Source organism: Erpetoichthys calabaricus, chromosome 5 (assembly GCF_900747795.2).
Source record: "Erpetoichthys calabaricus chromosome 5, fErpCal1.3, whole genome shotgun sequence".
NCBI classification, from domain to species: domain Eukaryota; kingdom Metazoa; phylum Chordata; class Cladistia; order Polypteriformes; family Polypteridae; genus Erpetoichthys; species Erpetoichthys calabaricus.
The window spans coordinates 17,101,228-17,120,738 of NC_041398.2; the positions used below are offsets into that span (position 1 = coordinate 17,101,228).

Consider the following 19,511-nt stretch of genomic DNA (forward strand, 5'->3'; position numbering starts at 1 on the left):
AGAACTATAACAATCGTAATAAACAAACAAAAAAAAAAGTGAAGAACCCTTGGATTTAATAAAAAGGCTCCTTCCTTGGCGAAGCAAGGAAAAATGAAGACCTTATATGGTTGCATATACACATCCACATATATACACATATATATATATATATATATATATATATATATATATATATATATATATACACATATCAACATATATATACACATACATATACACACATACATAAACACACACATATACATCCATCCATCCATCCATCCTCTTCATATATACATATACTAGCAAAATAACCGCGCTTCGCAGCGGAGAAGTAGTGTGTTAAAGAGGTTATGTCACCATATATATACATAAACATATATACATATATATACATATCTACATATACACATATCTACATACACATATACACATCCACATATACATATATATATACATATACAAATTTACATATCTACATATATATATACATATAAATATAGACATACATATATACATACATACATACATTCACATATATATATATATATATATATATATATATATATATATATATATATATATATATTTATATATATATATATATACTGTATATATACATATCTACTTATTGGCTCCTAGCGGGTTGGATAATGGATGGATGGACATTTGTATGCATAGCCCCATTTGCCCGTTTTCATTTTTTTTCTTTCTTCAGTAATATTTCAGCAGACCCGGAGCTTGTCAGTTCAAATCCTGGTACTGACACCACTGTGTGACCCTGAGGAAGTCACTTCACCTGCCTGTGCTGCAAAAAACAAAAGTAATGTAACAAATTGTACCTCAGATGTTGCAAGTTGCTGGAATAAAGGCATAAGTAAAATAGATAAATATGTATTATACACATAGGAACTATTCATTTATTTTCAGTTAAGTCATCTGCAGCAAACCTTTATAAATGAGGGTTTCTCCTTTTTAGATAGTGCAAACTGTTTCTTCTTCATTGACGTTTTCTCTTGGAGAGCTTTTTTCATTTCATTGAAAATTACAGCAGCAGCTGCCAAAATATGTAGCTTTCTTATTAATTATTCAACATTGTGTAAAATAACTTTATAAAGTAACATAAAAGGTTTAAATACTGGTTATTCTTTTACACTAAAATATTACTAAAGAGATACAAAAAAAGTAAAATGCATATGTTGTTTTTCTTTAAGGAGATTAAATATTACTGAAGAAAGAAAAAAAAACTAAAACAGCCAAATGGGGCTATGCATACGAACTTAAAAGGTTTAAATAAAACAGAAATATATATTTTATTTTTACTTCCTTAACTTGTGGAGGGTGTATCTTGTAGCAAAGCCCTAACGTTTTTCGTGAACGCCCGTTTTTGTCAATAAGTCTTAAAAACAGGTGTAAAGATATTGACAATAAGCTACACAAACCCACCAAGACATGGAATCGTTTAAATCAAGTATCATTACATTTTTCTTTCTTAAAGAGAAGTAAGGCAGTACTTATAAGCTTACATTTATATATATATATAGACATACATATATATATATCTATATCTATATATGTATATCTGTATATATCTATATCTCTATATACATCTATATATATATATATATATATATATATATATATATATATAGATCTCTCTCTATATATATATCTATATCTATATATAAATCCCCGCAAAGTACTGCTTTTAAATTTTTATTAAGAAGAAAAGCTTTTTAAATTGATGGAAAATATCCCAAAAACAATTTGTTAAGGATCTGTTTTTTTGTGAAGCAGCCTTAACACAGCTTTTCCGCAGTTTTATAAACGAACGCCATATAAGGTCTTCCTTTTTCCTTGCTTCGCCAAGGAAGGAGCCTTTTTATTAAATCCAAGGGTTCTTCGCTTTTTTTTTTGTTTGTTTATTACGATTGTTATAGTTCTGTTTATATACGACGTTGTCAGTTCAGCACTTCAGTTGTAATATGACCAAGCCGTGCAAGCGTTCTGTTAAGAATGCAACGTATAGTTGTACATGAGAAAAGCAATCTTGCCTGAAATCAATGGCAACCTTTTGTAGGTCTATAAACTTAATTTAAACTTTAGGTTTACACGGTGCTTTCTTTCCGAAGTACTTGCACTCATGAATATGTCTGTATGCGTCAGTCGCTCAAATCCACGTGCTTCGCACCGGCGAAGTACTGCTTTTAAATTTTTAATAAGAAGAAAAGAAAACCTTTTAAAATTGAGGGAAAATATACTAATAACAGTTTGTTAAGGATCTGTTTTTTTGTGAAGCTGCCTTCACTCGAGTGATCACTTCAAGCTGACTTGCTGGCTAACCATAAGCGTTACCTGGTAGGTAACCACCCATACAATCAGATTGTGAATCAGACTATGAATGTCGTGAATGTAATTACCCCGATCTACATGCTGTCAAATAAACGAACCACACGCCGTGGCGCAATTTTAGGGGCTTCGCCTGTAGCGCTGACGTCCGACGTTCGATTCCCGTAAGGGAGTGAAGTGAGTGGCTGGTTACCTACCAGGTAACGCTTATGGTTGGCCAGCAAGTCAGGAAAAATCAGCTACGGTGCCTTCAGTTGTGAGAAGCAGATCATAGAATGGATGAAAATAGTTTACTGTCAAATAATGCAAAGAGTACGCGACACGTGTTTCCCCCTTATTCTTGGCTCATCAGGCGTACACACTCACTGCACTCGCTTACGGTAATCGAACGTCGGACGTCAGCGCTAGAGGGGCTTCGCAGCAGTGAAGTATTGCTTTTAAATTTTAATTAAGAAGAAAAGAAAACCTTTTTAAATTAAGTCTTAAAAAGAGGTGTAAAGATATTGACAATAAGCTACGCAAACCACCAAGACATGCAATCGTTTAAATCAAGGCGCAAGTCGAAAAACACCATCCCATACTATTAGTTAACGATTAACACATTTCTATATGTATTGTAAGCATACAATACAACTGATAATATGTTGCGCTTATTAATCTGGTGTACGGACATTTTTGCGCGTTTAACGGCTGAAATCTAACGTGGTTTGTGCCCTTCAGAATGAAAAGAGTTTGCATTTACCTTTTTAATAAAAGGTGAGCTTTTAAGCCTGAGAAATCACCCCGTAAATGCACACGTTTAATTGCACATGTGTTAATATGTATGCTTACACAGTATTAAAAGACACTCAATAATTAACGTCATTTACCTTCGTTCCCGTGTTTGACTCGTGCTGTAAATCTCTTCCTCGTTTTCAGTTCACGTGATTACGTAGGAGGCGTAATACGTGATGACGTGATACGTGACTCTGCCTCCTCCATTAGAGTATATGGACAAAAAACAGGTTCCAGTTATGACCATTACGCGTAGAATTTCGAAATGAAACCTGCCTAACTTTTGTAAGTAAGCTGTAAGGAATGAGCCTGCCAAATTTCAGCCTTCTACCTACACGGGAAATTGGAGAATTAGTGATGAGTGAGTCAGTCAGTGAGGGCTTTGCCTTTTATTAGTATAGATGACACGTTGTGCCTTCAGTGGTCCTGAGACAATTGTAATTTAATTCTGGAAATTGTTTGTGTCAATGGAAAAATAAAAGTGTTCATATGTCTCATATCTGATTGGCACTTTAAATGGCAACAGTAGTGGTGAAGTCAGTCATCTCAGCAAATCGAGTCTGGGTGACAGTGACAAATAGGAGACAAGGAAGGAGGAGAACTCAAGATGTCTGTTTAGAGGACAGCACTGTAGTCCTTTCTGTCACTGTGTGTTTCTATATATACTGTACATCACACCGTATCTATTATATATTGTTGTTCATTTATTTGTCAAACATTACAATGTAAGACTTCCTATGAGGAGAGTCCTAATGTTACCTACCTACTAGAGTGATCGCTGAATGACATGATGGATGATCTCAAACCAAAGTCAAACTTAACTATCAAATGGCTGACTGCACAATATGACTGCCTGCTGACGTCAATATCATTGTACAGTGCTGGCCTGAGCTCTGATGTTATGAATGATTTGTATTTCATCAGTCAGACAGCCTCTACTCAGCCTGCTGGTGCCGTTATTCACACTTGAATGTCTGCCACAAGTTCATCCCTCGTGAGTATTTTCAACAACAGGATCAAAATAATAAAAATATCAAGTGTCATTGGTATGTGAAATGGTAGTTCTGAAGTGATGTACCTGCTTTTTAATTGTAATTTCACCAGCATATAAACTGTTGCTTCATGGATACACTGATATGATTTTGATTTCTGTGCCCAGTTGTTCTCTGTGTGAAGTTTTCATGTTCCCCACATGCCAATGTGTGTTGTCCTCTGCTTTTCCTCTCACATTCCCTTACGATGTGCAGGTTTGGTTACTCAGCTCCACTAAAGTGTCCCGTGAGTGAGTGCTTTGGTGTGCCGGAGGGGGCCTGTGATGGACTGCTGCCCTCCCAGGGTTGTTTCCTGCCTCATACCCAGCACTGAAAGGACAGTCGTTATCAAGTATAGGTTCATCATTATTTTTTCAAAGACATTCAGCAGAAACTAGAAATGAGTGTGAGGACATCAGGCAGCTCTGTCTAAACACACAGTTTGTATGAAATCTCAGAGGTGGGCCATTTTAAAGCACTACTCCACTATAAAGTAATAAAAAGTCAGGAAAAGGGGCACACTTGAGTTTCCTTTTAATGTAAATACTGCAATCTACTAAAACCCACCCAAGTTATCTGTTATGTTTTTATGTAAAAGTATTCAAATTAGAAATTAATTGAATTAAATGAGCCAGTGCAATTCATCAGCCTCCCCTTTCACCAACATGCCCTCTGAAGTAGATGGGCGCGTCTTCTGCCTCCTGAAGTCTCTGACCAGCTCCTTACTTGGATTTACTGACATTAATGTTCAAACTGCTGCCCTGACACCACTGACTCAGCAGGTAGACCTCTTATCTCTAAGTTGTCTTGTCATCAGACTTATGAGGTTGGTGTCATCAGCAAATATAATAATGGAGTTGGAGCCGTCTCTGGCCACACAATCATAGGTGATCAAAGAGTGCAGGACAGTGCTAAGCACACTATCCTGTTGTTATGAAACTAAGGTGTGATGCCTCCAAACAAAGGTCAAGAATCCAGCCATACCGTGACTAACCTGCCCAGAAGAGGCTCACCTAAGCTCAGCCAGTCCCTAAATACCACATGTTGGCTTCATGCCCCAAAAACAGGAATCAGGCAAAACAACACGAAACGTCCACAGTGATATCAAAAGCCCCACAAGAGGGAGGATAACCATCAGCCCCCAGCCCTGACTCCAATATTGAGGAGTTTGACAGTCAATAAATAAATAAATTGAGTAAAGTAATAAAAGAATAAAAATGCTAATAAAATAAAATAAAAACAGGAGATCGTGAGTTCAAGTCTCAGCAGTGCCTGCTCCTTGTGATATTCCTTTCTGTTGATTTTCTTCTTGGCACTCAGGTGTGTCTCAAAACTTCTCAGGTAACATGGTAGCTTATTTCACTTCAGTGCAGATGACGGCGGTGGAGCGGTGCGTTCAGCTTTAATTCTCTTGGCTTTGGCCACTGAAAGGCAGAGAGGAAAGTGAATGGCTGCCTGCCTACATGATGTGTAACAAATTGCTCTGTAGCAAGGCGGAAATAAAAGAGAACATTTCAGCACAATAGGACTGCAGGTGAAGTATCTGTGCTTAAGAGAAGAACGTCGCGTGGTCCTTTACTAGAACAGTGAATTTGAATCTGGGCAAAAATCACCAGAAGGAAAAGGGCTTTATTGTGATAAGGTGGCTGAGTGGTTAAGGTGATGGACTGCTACTCCATTGTGCTCTGCATGTGTGGGTTCAAACCGCCCCATCTTATAAAAATAAACTAAATATTAATTCTGTGTCATAGTTTTACTACTCATTATTCATCCATCCATCCATGATCAAACCCACTATATCCTAACTACAGGGTCATGGGGTCTGCTGGTGCCAATCCCAGCCAACACAGGGCGCAAGATAGGAAACAAACCTCGGGCAGGGTGCCAGCCCACCACAGTACTCATTATTCAGTAATCATTTCTTTTAATTTAGTGCTTAATTTACTTATTGATTGTTTTGTGATATTTTTCCATGTAAATGTTTTTATTAAATGATATTAGTTTTTTTAATCATTTTTGTAATATTTAAGAGTATTCATTTAATTTGTATTTCTGTTCATTTGTATTCTAGTCAGAGTGGACCCTGCTGCTGCTGTTTTGCGGCCCAGCAGGCCTCAGGCGTGTGTGGAGATTTGAGCCCCCCGAGGTGCGTCTCGTTCAGCTCCTGTTTGTGATCTTCATCTTCAGGGTTATGATTTTGATGTTTTATGGGTTACCTGTTTCTTTGAAATTTGGCTTTCATTTTTAATTTTCAAAGTGTTTACCATTTTGAAGTGTTTATTGTATTTGCATTTGTTTTAACTTGTTTGGCTATGAATTCTGTTTTATTTATTTTATTAGTTTCCCTTTTTGATTTTCAACACTGTCCAAAAGTATGAACCTTTTTTATCTTAATTTAATTTAAAACATGTAATAAATCTAATTTAAAAATGTATCCCTTTGTTATTTTGGACCAGGTGTTGTACGGTTGTCCTCTCCCTTTCAGTGGTTTTGTAGTCCATGTGCCTTTCTTGTAGTATTCAGGCTGTTAGTGACGTGTGCAGGCCTAAAATCATAACATGCTGTTATTCTGGAGCTTTCCATTTCTGCTTCAAATTCTGGAATTGATCATAAATTTGGTACAAATGCTCTGAATTGTTTTCTCAATGTGAACCCTTTATAAAATATCATTTTTTAAGTGTGGTTGCAACTGACAGTAAAAATAGATGAAATATTTTCTTGTAAATAATGTGACAATATCAAAACCTTAAATCTAAAAAGACTGAAAACTTGTGGGATTTGGTCTAGGAGGTCAGTAAGCTAATAATATAATTATATTTTATTTGATTCTGATGTCTATCATGAGGGCCTCAAAGGATTTGTCCAGTAGAGATTTGTGCAGCGGTCCAGGAGAGATCTTTTAGTTTATGTACTTAAACTTTATTGATAAACAGACAATCATCATGTGAGGCTGTGAAAGGTACAGGATGGTTTGGTTTTGTTACACTGAGTGTTGAAGACGACTAAACCTTCATCACAATCAGCCATGCGAGTGGATAAGCTTTGATGAAGAAAGTTCTCCAGCAATCCCATGTCAGTAAATGTCTTACAAAGGAACTCAAATAAACCTGAAGGGAGTTTGGAGCAGACATCAGCAGCCTTTGAATCTTGACGACTACTCCAGTCCTGTGTTATGGCTGTGATCAAGTAAAGTAAGTAAGGAAGTAATGGCAGAGAGTGGCCTGTGGTATTTGGTAATCTGACAAAGTCAGGTATGACAAGAAAATATAAATCAAGTAGAAAATCAAAGAAAGAGTCAGACGAGAGGACAAACAGGCAGGCAGTTTTATTGCATTGCAATTCTCTTTATTTTACTTTAAAGGACATTCTTTCAATTCTCATATTGTGGAAATTATTGGTCTGGGAGGGTCCTTTTGGGCTAAAAGAGAAACAGGCAGTTAATTAAATTAGTAGAAAAAAAGACAAAAATCCTTGACATTTTATAAGAGACTTCTGAGAATCTAATGTGAGTTCAGTGACTTTGTGAATTAATAGAAAGAGACGAGAGAGAAGGCCCTGCTGCAGTGTGCCATCAAAGAGCTGGTGAAGGAATCAAACACAGGCGGAGGAGTAAGATACCTGTCCTTAAAAAAAGACTTCTCTATTGTCATATTAAATTTAAACATAATGTTTAGTGAAATTAATAAAAACAGGAACCAAAAAGTAAGGACAAGTTTTCAAGAATGGGACATCCTCTGTCCTTAAACTCACAACACACCTGTGAGATCCACAAATTGTTTTATGCATGCAAACGAGTCAGTCAGCCCTCCATCCGGTCAAACATTTAGCTTTGTAGGCCAAACAGGCTTACCGACTTATTGAAGTTCAGAAAAATCATCTTCCAGGTCCAAGTCCTCCTCCAATTCCTCCTCCAATTCCTCTTCCAGATCCATAGCCTCCACTTGCTGCAGGCCAACTGTAAAGATGAAATGAAGATGACAAGTCAGGATTTCCATCCCTTTCTTTTTCCACTCTTCATGGATGAGGAGTTTTTTAGTTGTAGAACAGCTGGCATAGTAAACATTTCAATTTTGCTCTCATCTCGTAATGCAGCACTTTATGCAGACTAGGACCTTACATTAAAATTTAAAAATAAATAAATAAATGAGGTCCTGGCCACCTTAGAGTCCTGTCTCCTGTAGCTCAGTGCACCTTTGTGTGTGAAGCTCATTTATACAGCAGGCTGCCATTAAAGCCTCCTTTATTCACATCTCACTGACTGGCCTGCTGTGCCCGTTTCAGGATGGAGGCTCAGGGGGTCTCTATGAGTGAACTGAACACTGTGGCTCACCACACACACACACACACACACTTCATGGACTTCAGCTGTTCAACTGCCCTCCAATTCTTACACTGTGTGTTAAAAATTAAACAAGAACACGGTGTTTGCAGAATAAAAATAACGAAGGTCCTTTTTTATTGTGAATTTCATATTATTACAGAATTAAACTGCACAATAAGCATTCTCAAATAACAAGAGGAATTCACATTTGACAAAATGCTAGCCTTTTAACATTGAATTGAACATCTAAACTCTCGCCAAATCCATTCATCCATCCATTATCCAACCCGCTATATCCTAACTACAGGGTCACGGGGGTCTGCTGGAGCCAATACCAGCCAACACAGAGCACAAGGCAGTAAACAAACCCCGGGCAGGGTGCCAGCCCACTACTGTTTCACCAAATCTAAAGCACAAATAGCACATCAAAGCTTAAGACCCTCCTGATCTGAGGGTTCACCTACAAATGCGCGCCGACAAAATCGCGACGTCAAATGTGCGATAATTAGTAGTATAAAAGCATAAAAAGTTCTACTTAAATATGGTTTGTAAAACTTAATCTAGATGTCAATATTATATGAGATATGAGAAATAAAACATTTTGCTATATATTACATGATACCTGGGTACATATTAGTGGGTCAGCACAGTCAATAGGCTTTCCACAGCTTGTTGATACAGAGATTTTGATTTTCGCGATTTTGTCGGAGTGATTTTGTCGACGCGCATTTGTCGAAAATCAGTTTGCGGTTTTGTCGTCGCGCATTTGTCTGGCGCGCATTTGTCGGGTCACATGATCGGAGACCACTGCACAGGAGCTTTGTACACATTTAATGAAAAAGAGTAACATAAAAGAGATAATAGCTAGAGGGGGAATAAGAGAGGGTGGCACAGTGGGTAGCGCTGCTGCCTCGCAGTTGGGAGATCTGGGGACCTGGGTTCGCTTCCCGGGTCCTCCCTGCGTGGAGTTTGCATGTTCTCCCCGTGTCTGCGTGGGTTTCCTCCAGGCGCTCCGGTTTCCTCCCACAGTCCAAAGACACGCCAGTTAGGTGGATTGGTGATTCTAAATTGGCCCTAGTGTGTGCTTGGTGTGTTTGTGTGTGTCCTGCATTGGGTTGGCACCCTGCCCTGGGATTGGTTCCTGCCTTGTGCCCTGTGTTGGCTGGGATTGGCTCCAGCAGACCCCCGTGACCCTGTGTTCGGATTCAGCGGGTTGGAAAATGGATGGATGGATGGAATAAGAGATATATCAACACATAAACTGATTCAGAGGATGTGAAGGACGACTGTAAACACGAATCACTACTTGTAAGAGACCACCAGGGCTAACAATAACAGAAAACAAAGTGGAAGACATCTTAAAGTGTTCAATCAACTCCTGAAATGTTCAGAAGTCATTAATGTGCACTGGAGACACCAAGCAGGGTTTGAAACAAAGGTGACCCCACATCAGGACAAATCAGGACAGTGGCCACACTTCAGAAATCAAATGCCGATGATCATTTGTGCCATCTTAGTGTGAAAACAAGTCTTCTCTCATCTTAGTGCCAAGTGTGAATGGTGAAAGTCAAAGTGTGTGAGATCTTACTGGAAGATAACTGAAAAGAAAAATATCAAGTTTGAGGTAGCTAGTAACTGGAAGATTGATAAACCTAAGATTATCAGTTGGTGCCCATGAGACAAATCCAGTTTGATTTTTCTTACCCCAAGATTTCTTCTCACTCATTGTTTTCAAATTCCCTAAGAGAATCGGTGGCTCTTGTCTGCTTCAGAAGGAGGGCATTTGTTCTGAGAAAAGCAAAAGTCGACAGTCTGTGACTACACACTGGTGGCACTCACCCCAGTTGTGATGAAATGCTCTGACAGACTGGTAATGGGTCACATTAAATAGAATATTCTAGATGTCCTGATCACCTCCAGTTTCCATAACATCACAGCATTGTAATTGCCATATCCTTTGACATATCCATTGCACTTCATACCATCCTGGCACATGTGGATAACACAAACTGCAAAGTCAAAGTCCTGATAAAAAGACTGCAGCTCAGCACTTAATACTGTTGTAGAAGCAAAGCTGACCACAAAACTCCTCAATTTAGGATTCTGTGCCACTGAAATTTAAGTTTCGACAACCTAATTACCAAGTCTCAGCATATGAGATTAGCAGCATAACATCCTCCATGTTGACCCTCAACTCACAGACTCACAGCGGTCACAGACTTGACTGTTTGTGTAAAATGACTGATGACAAAATTTATGTTGAACAGATCCTTGTTGCTACACAGACATGCAAAGTATAACATTTCTCTACTGTCTTAGTTTCAAGGGAGGAAACGTTTTTAGTTAATTATAAGAGTTTATCTCTACTTTACTTTACGTACTGAGAAAAGCGCTATATAAATGTAATGAATTATTATTATTAAATTAGAGATGACAAGTGAATTAATTGTGATGAGCCTCTCACAAACCAGAGCGATCAGTGAAAGAATTTAAATAAATTATTGAGCAGCACATTCTCCATTCTACTCACACAGGGATCGAGGAATATGCTTTAGCTTTTAAGGCTGTGGATGATTCCTCCTTCCGAGACACAATTCTGAAAAGTAAGAACAAAAGTATAATGTGGCTTTAGTAACTGTAAAATAGATTTCACATGAACTTCTGACAAGAAATTTAGAAGCATAAAGAAAGAAATAGAAAAGAAAACAGTTTTGTAAACACATTTCAGTTCAAATGACAAAGATCACAACTCACAATTGCCATTGGCAGAGAGCACAGGCACAGCAGAACCAGCAAGGCGGCGAATCTCATGGTGGGGCTGACACTGAGATGTCTGTTGTGATCAACAGCAAGACCTCCTTATATAGCAGATCAGGTGGGGTGGGACAGGACTACAGGGTGGGGATGATGACAACTGGGGAGGAAAGACAATTCAATTTGTTTGACTTGGAAGAAGGACAAGAAGAAACTTCAGTCAAACCACAAACCGCAAAGGTGAGGTCATCAACTCTGCACAGGTTTTCCATTCAGAGAAAACGTCAGAGTATCATGTGATTATTATGATTCAGATACATTCTTTTGAAAAAGTAAAAGCATTTCTTAAACTTAAACTTAAACCTAACCTAACGCTAACCCTAACCCTAACCAAAATATCTCATATGTCGTGTGATGTTGAGCTCAGGTACTGTGATATTTGGGTGCTGTGGAGAAACAGCTAACACCTCTTACTTCAGATGCTGTGTTAATGCTGGACGAGTTTCATCAGGCTGAGTGGATAAAGCAGGAGGAGGAATGGAGATTTTTATGAATATGCAGTGATGACAAAGGGAGTACAGTATAATTAAAGCTAAATGTATGATCCAGCCATTGAATTGTGGACTGAATTCATCCATGTCACTGCCCAGGAAAGTAAGTGACATCATCCTGGCTGACTCAGCAACAGAAATGATTCACTGTGTACTATCGTCTTTCTGATGAATCATTCTTAACGATGGTGACTTCAAAGAAGGCTTATTAGGCCTGTTCCTTTCATGGACATTGCTCTAACCAAATTTTAATGACTTTAAATAGAAACCTGTGACACAATCCAAGCAGGTCTGAGCTCATCTTAGTGCCACTTACAAGACTGCATTGAGAGCAGCAGCAGCTCTCTGTAATCCAAGACCGATGTTCTTATGTGTGATTGTGGGAGAGTTGTTGTTTATTTTTATCATATTTATTTGTTTCTGTAAAATTTTATTTCCCCGTGGGGACAAATAAAGTATAATCTAATCTAATAAATCATCAGGTCTGTCTGATATGTCAAAGAAGCAGAATGTTAAAAGCAGCAAATCTGCATCGCCACATCATCTGAAATCTGTAACTAAAAACTTTCAAAGACTTTGTTTAATGTCTGAAGGTGTAAAACAGTGGTCGGGGAACAGGGGGTAAATTACTCCAATTGGGGTAAAAGTGATATTTTCGGGGGTAATAAGTACTCAGTAAAGACATAGGTACATCCTCTTTAATAAAATCCCTGTGTGCGTCCAGGTGTCCGTGTGTTAGTGTCGTCTGGTGAAGTGCGCATGCGCGGGGCACGGTGCGACGTGCGATATTACTGTCAGAGAAAGTTAGAGGCGTTTTACGGAAATACAAACCAGTATTACTGCGAGAGGAAATTAAAGGTACACAATACAGTGACGCATTTTACAGCCACATACAAGCCAGTATTACTGTCAGAGGAGATTAAAGGCATATTACCGACGCGCATGCCTGTATTCCGCCAGAGAAAATGAAAGGTATATTACGGACGTACAAGCCAGCGGACGTACAAGACGGTATCCTTCAATAAGGGCGCGCACAAAAAGGCGACCTCAATTGGGCACAGCGAATAAAGGCGCACGTAAATAAAGATCTGCACCTTTGTTGCTCTTCACATATTCCAGAGCCATTTGAACTAAATTATCTACAAACGCCTTTATTCGCCGTGCTCAATTGAGGTCGCCATTTTGAAGCTCGCCTTTTTGTGCGCGCCCTTATTGAATAGAGCCGTACAAGACAGTATTACTGTCACAGAAAATTAAAGACACACAATACACGGCGGCAGCCCATGAAGAACGGTCAGCTCAGCAAGTAAACATCAACAAAAGAAAGGCTGAAAGAAAGAAAAATACGACCAACAAAAAGAATGAGGTCAAAGTCCCTTGCCATTTAATATAGACTGTTCCTACTAATGTTTATGCACTACTGGTCTAGCGCCCGTTATTGTAACGGGCTAAATGACTAGTAAATAAATAAATTCTTGTTGTGACTTTCATTTTTCTTCCGGATCTATTAACGCGCTAGAAAGTGGCATATCTAAACGAACGTATCTCGTAGAGTGAGCTCCCGGTCCGATTGCAACCAATATTTATAACTTCACCGCGCGTCGAACACAAAAGCGGTAACACTGTGCGAGTGGGGGGCACGCGTCCATTAAAAGGAGGTGGCGAACGGCCAAAGATTAATTCCAGTTTGTAAGTTCAGCACTCCGGTTGTAATATGACCAAGCCGTGCAAGCACACTCTTGAGAATGCAACGTATAGTTGTACAGGAGAAAAGCAATCTTGCCTCAAATCAATGGCAACCTTTTGTAGGTCTATGAACTTAATTTAAACTTTAGGTTTACACGGTGCTTTCTTTCCGAAGTACCTGCACTCATGAATATGTCTGTATGCGTCAGTCGCTCAAATCCCCGCAGTTCGCACCGGCGAAGTTCTGCTTTTAAATTTTTATTAAGAAGAAAAGAAAACCTTTTCAAATTGAGGTAAAATATACCAATAACAGTTTGTTAAGGATCTGTTTTTTTGTGAAGCTGCCTTCACTCGAGTGATCACTACGAGCTTTAAGCCTGAGAAATCACCCCGTAAATGCACACGTTTAATTGCACATCTGTTAATATGTATGCTTACACAGTATTAAAAGACACTCAACAATTACACAGTATTAAAAGACACTCAACAATTAACGTCATTTACCTTCGTTCCCGCGTTTGACTCGTGCTGTAAATCTCTTCCTTGTTTTCACTTCACGTGATTACGTAGGAGGCGTAATACGTGATGACGCGATACGTGACTCCGCCTCCTCCATTAGAGAATATGGACAAAAAACAGGTTCCAGTTATGACCATTACGCGTAGAATTTCGAAATGAAACCTGCCTAACTTTTGTAAGTAAGCTGTAAGGAATGAGCCTGACAAATTTCAGCCTTCTACCTACACGGGAAGTTGGACAATTAGTGATGAGTGAGTCAGTCAGTCAGTGAGTCAGTCAGTCAGTGAGGGCTTTGCCTTTTATTAGTATAGATCACTGCACTGACCGAAATTACATCCACAAACACATGTATCTGGGCTCCGACGGACGCTTACTAATGCTCTCGACTGTTTGTTTACAATCGTGCAAGTGGATACACGTGACTGCATTTGGGTCGTAACTCCAGATGTTGGTCGTAAATCAAAATAAAAAATTTGGTCGCAAATCAAGTTGTTCGCATGTCAGGCCTGTCATATATCAAGGGTCGACTGTATTTAATTTGTTTGTTTACTTATTTATGTGTATTTACATATTAATTGATGAATTGGCTGTATTATTTGTCCTGTGAGTCTGTGTTCTTGTTTTTCTTTTTCTGCTACTGTACACATCTGAATTTCCCTCAGGGTTGATAAAGTTTATCAATTAAGCTGAGGTTGACATAAGTGGTCCTCAACATAATCAGAACGTGTTGGGTTTTCTTTCATAACGGCACAAATGTTTTGCAGTATAGAAGTTGAAAGCCCAATTTGTGTAAGTGAGGTAAGAGATAAGACACATAACTTTGAAAGGTGCTTGTAAACTGTGTCTTTAGTAACAATTATTTAATGTTACCTTCATTTTATTTAGAGGTTTGTAGTTATTTGTGTCCGATTTCAGCCTGTAGTGTGCTGTGGTGATTTGCTGATTTGTTTTTTTGACCATTCACTTTGCTCTTTCCCACATTTCTTGTTATTTTTGAGTGTTGTTATACTTTAGGAATTTGTTGAAAATTTTAAGATTGTTGACTGATGACCCAGTGTTTGCCCACATTACTAGATGGGCTTTAACAGTAAATCACCCCTCGTGAGCAATTTTGGATGTGTTCTTGGGACTTATGTGCTTTGGGGGTCCCAGTCGTGTTTATACCCAAATCATGAGTACCATCAGTAAACCATCACACCAATATGTGAGAAGCCGTGCTGATGACGTAACATGGCGATGTTCAAAAATTCCATTCTGTGGCAACTGGGAGCAGTGTCCTGGTAAGAGGAATCATAACATGTTGGTGTCCATGTTTAAAAAAAAAATAATGCTGTGGTACTGCAAAATAAATAACCAAACATTATCTTCAGAAGATAGAGGGTTGAAGATAAATAGGAAGAAGATGGAAGGAATTGGAAGAAGGTATCAGGAGTGTTGTGTGGTCAAAGAATTAGAAGTCAGGTTTTAAGACAGTGATATGACCAGCAATGACATACCGAGCTAAGACGTGGACAGTTAAAGGAGCACAGCAGGAGAAGATGGTGAATGTGGAGATGGATGTGTGAAGTTACAAAAAAGGACAGAATAAGAAATCAGACAAGCAGAGGTAAAACAAAAGTAGGAGAGATATGTAAGAAAGTACAAGAAGTGGAAATGATGAGGACAGACAAGGAATATGTGGGCAAAAGAGTGTCGGGAATGGAAGTGCAGGGGAAGAGAATTTGAGGGAGGTCAAAGCAGAGTTGGATGGACAAAGTAAAAGATCTGAAGGAAAATGGCTTGAGTGGTGAGCAGGTGCAGGACCAAGCTGAATCGAGAAGGTTGTCACACACGTGCTCATGGGAGGCAGCTGAAGGGCAGTGCATTGATCCTTCCTCTTTTTCATTGGCAGACCAACCACAGGAAATTTCGGCTGGACTCGATAGCTCCACTTCTGGTTCCAATCTCTATTATATCTCTTCCCCTGCCCGGCTTTAAAACCGAAGACTGAAGTATATTAAGACCTGTGCCAGTTTGAACCAGAAACTTCCGTTTTGACAGCCTACTTCAAGTATACAGATGGCTGCACCAACTCTGTGTTGTGTGGAATCCTTTCACAGTTGTGTAGTTGCAGGATGATTGTCTCCAGGAAGAACCAGGAGCAGAACATAAAAACTGGACTCCAGCCCTTCTGGGTCCAGGTGGGAGAGTACCATACCCAATTAGCTGAGGATGAGGTGTGGGTCGCAGTTCGGGAGGAGCAGGTGCAAGCCCCATCCCAGGGATTAGTATTTGGTACAGTCCACAGGGTGAGTGTAAAGGTGGCTAAAAGAACAGAGCCATGCTGGAAAGGGGAAGTGCAGCAGGCTTGTTACGGAAGAGACTGCCCCTCAAAAACCCCATAAAGGCAAAGTCCTTTGTAAAAGGTGAAGGAGCCCCAGACCAGCAGGTGAGGAAACTATTGAGGTGGGAGTTTGACCAAGAGCGGCCAACCCACCTTCGGGCATTTATGCCTATGGGGAAAAATCGTGTGCTGGCTTTGGTGAGATAGAAACAACTCCCATCAGGTAGTGGAACAACTCAACTGTTTCTTTATAATAAACTCACTACCCAAATATCTTGCCAAGCTGGCTTGGGGACAATCCTTTAAAAACATGAGAAAAATCGGGCAGTTTCACACTCTGGAAGAGCCAGGCAATCTTGGCAAGGAAACCAACCAATGTGCGTCCCTAACACTGAACCCTGTCACCTCCACTTGGAGTGAGCGCTGAAGCCACCAATTCTTCTGGCACATCTCTTGCTTGGCTGTGAGGGGGACCACGCAGGAGGAGAGGATGGGGGGTGTTCTCTGTCTAATCCCCTAACAAACGCATATACAGGAATGGCAATAGTAAATGTAAATATGGTAACAGCCCTAATAGATTCTGTCAGTTACATATCCATTATTGCTTGCCGTTTCATGTTGCGACGACAATAGGTAAAAGTTAAGACCAATCTGACCTGTATTCATCAGGATACTCATTCGTGCAAGTCCGCCTCCTGTGTCATTGGATATGATGGATCGCTGAAAAAATTAGTGGTAGCGGTCCATCCAAATCCACCCTTTCCAGTGATTGGTCTGATAATAAAAGTGACCTATCACGAACCACTCCTAAACAAAACGTGGGCCTAGCTATGGATGGAGAAAGTACATCCCAAGCTGTCTCCATGCTGTGTATAGAGCTAGACAGGAGTGTAGATGAAGCTCCTCAGAGTGACTTTATAATTCCTGGGCCGTCACACTATAGGACGTCATCACTGTGCACTGAGGCAGAGTGGAATGAAACCATGAAACTTGAGGTGGTTGTGGATGCACTCTCACAGCTGCAAATTCAATGTAGGCAGATGTTGGCTTTGTTTAAAAGGGAACTCTGGAAGGACGATTCCCTAAAATTTGCTAAAAATGCAGAGGTTCTGGTCAAAGGCCATCGCAGTCAACATCCCATACCTCCAAAGCCATTGCACGGGAATTGGTAGGTGTCTTTGCATAAGTTGTCATCCTTAAGGAAGTCCTGACAAACCAAGGAACACCCTTTACCTTGATGATATTCAGGGAAGCTGCCAAGTTACTTAAGATAAAGCATTTGAAGATCTCAGTATATCATCCTCAAACTGATGGTTTAGTCAACCGGTTTAATCAGACCCTGAAGCAGATGCTCTGCAAAGTGGTCAACGAGGATGGGAGGAACTGGGACCAGCTCCTCCCCCTCATCCTATATGCCTATAGGGAAGTCCCACAAGCCTCCACAGTTTTTTCACCATTTGAATTATTATATGGGCAACAACCCTGGGGTATTTTGGATATTTTAAAAAAAGGTTGGGAGGAAGAGGCCCTCCTCTCCTCAAATATTCTATAGTATATCGCGCAGTTACATGATAGATTCAAAAAGATTCGACCTATTCTAAAAACACATATGGAAAAGGCACAAGCAGCTCAGGTCTGTCACTATGATAATGGCACATCTCTACGGGAGTTTCGCCCTGGAGATCGCGTCATTGTTCTCGTCCCCACCTTCCCATTCTAAACTATTGGCCCATTGAAAAACCCAACATGACATGAAGTTATCTTCAGGTCACCTCACGGCCTCCTGTTTGCATGGAGGGAACAATGAAGACCATCTGGACGGGCATTGGTATACTGGGATGGTCACAGAGTTGGCTTTGGGATTAAGAAGCTCCTTCATATTTTAGGAAGTTGACTGGCTGATATGACATTTCTGTAAACAAGGAGATGCATCTTGATTGTCAGATTGACTTGTCCTTACATAAAGTGTTATCAGTGACACTCAATCATGTTCTTTAGACATTGCAGACATCACAGGTGCAATAGATGGCACTCAAGAACAGGCCCACCAGGCCCACCAGAGGCTGACAGTGTAAATCTGAAGTCACTTCAAAGCCTCAGGTCAGACCTTTAAGTGACCCTGATGAGTGTGCCTGGCTGTGTTGTGTCATCAGTCATCCTGATCAAACCTCTCAGTCTGAGCGAGTGTTGAAATTGGGGGTCTGCTATCAGTGACAGAAGCTGCGGTGGTCATTTTGTTAGCTGAACATACAATAAATGTTTGTCTCTTAATTTCTGAGGTCAACTCTTGTATGTTCTTTATTTACTGCCAGGGTGTGTCACATCACTTGCTGGATACTGAATTGCTTTAATGGTGACATTGATGAAGCAAATTATAAAACAAGTAGGGCAAGTCCAAAGAAACAGTATAATTTGGATCATTTGAATAATAACATTTCCTTATGTACAGCACAGCTTCAGGACTGTAATGACCTTTTTAATGTTATCAGCCTGCTGTAGATTTTCATGTAATCTTCTCTTGTTTCATTTTCAGACTCATCACTTCAATTCTCCTCGATGGTGTCGAACACCCCATGATATACCTGAGCCAGAAATTGTTGGACCGGGAGATTAGGTATGCAGCGGTGGAGCAAGAGGCTCTGGCGATAAAGTGGGCAGTGACTCACCTGCGGTACTACATGTTGGGGGAGCGAGTTCACCCTGGTGACTGACCATGTCACACACAAGCACATGAGGAGCAGCTTAAGGACCCGATGCGTAACATGAAACTTCATGCCAGGGGACAACGACAGGGTACTAATCTGTCTTTCTTTGTTCCTTCAGGAAGAATGAAGCAGCACCACCATGAATACACCCGGACTCGCTAAATCACAAGACACTTCTGGGTTCCCTTTGTTTCCCCCCTGGTCCCCATCTGATTATCATGAAGTGCTTTGAGAAGCTTGTCATGAGGCACATCAAAACCCTGCATCCCCCCTAACTGAACCACTTGCAGTTTGCTTATCGCCAGAACCATTCAACAGATGATGCAATAGCCACCACTCTCCATCTGGCTCTCGCTCATCTGAACAATAAGGACACATACGTTCAAATGAGGTCAAAGTCCCTTGCCATTTAATATAGACTGTTCCTACTAATGTTTATGCACTACTGGTCTAGCGCCCGTTATTGTAACGGGCTAAATGACTAGTAAATAAATAAAAAACTTGTTTCTTGTTGTG

The 19,511-nt window shown here is 40.0% G+C and overlaps 1 long non-coding RNA gene across 1 annotated transcript; it reads right to left on the minus strand.

Moving 5' to 3' along the window:
• Positions 1-7,459: 7,459 nt before the first annotated feature.
• On the minus strand, positions 7,460-11,368 carry LOC114641787 (uncharacterized). Its single transcript, XR_003714383.2, has 4 exons — positions 11,212-11,368; positions 10,988-11,053; positions 7,987-8,091; positions 7,460-7,554 (listed from the first exon to the last, which is right to left on the minus strand). It is a non-coding gene; the product is annotated as an uncharacterized LOC114641787 (long non-coding RNA).
• Between the last annotated feature and the right edge of the window lie 8,143 nt (positions 11,369-19,511).